The sequence below is a fragment of the Apis laboriosa genome, unplaced genomic scaffold (assembly GCF_014066325.1).
Source record: "Apis laboriosa isolate Shangri-la unplaced genomic scaffold, ASM1406632v1 scaffold71_cov137, whole genome shotgun sequence".
NCBI classification, from domain to species: Eukaryota; Metazoa; Arthropoda; class Insecta; order Hymenoptera; family Apidae; genus Apis; species Apis laboriosa.
This window is the reverse complement of record NW_025224229.1, coordinates 1,215,607-1,215,884: the sequence shown is the minus strand read 5'-3', so window position 1 is coordinate 1,215,884 and position 278 is coordinate 1,215,607.

Here is a 278-nt window from a genome sequence, read left to right as displayed (position 1 = left end):
CTGCCGAAAGAGCACCGCAGCTACTCGCTCTTTCTCTCCCGTTGGGGAGGGGCGCTGTGATAGAGACCCAAGAATTATAGTGGGGTCTGAGACGAAGATCCTCGCAGATGGAACCGATACTAGCCGAAGTTACCCGATATTCATTTCAGTTGGCCAATCGCGTTATGGTATTTAGGGATTTAAGGATGTAGGAAAAAATTCAAATATCCGCGTTAACATATATAAAATAATATATTTTTAAATTAATTATTATAAGAATAATCATTTTAATAAGATAA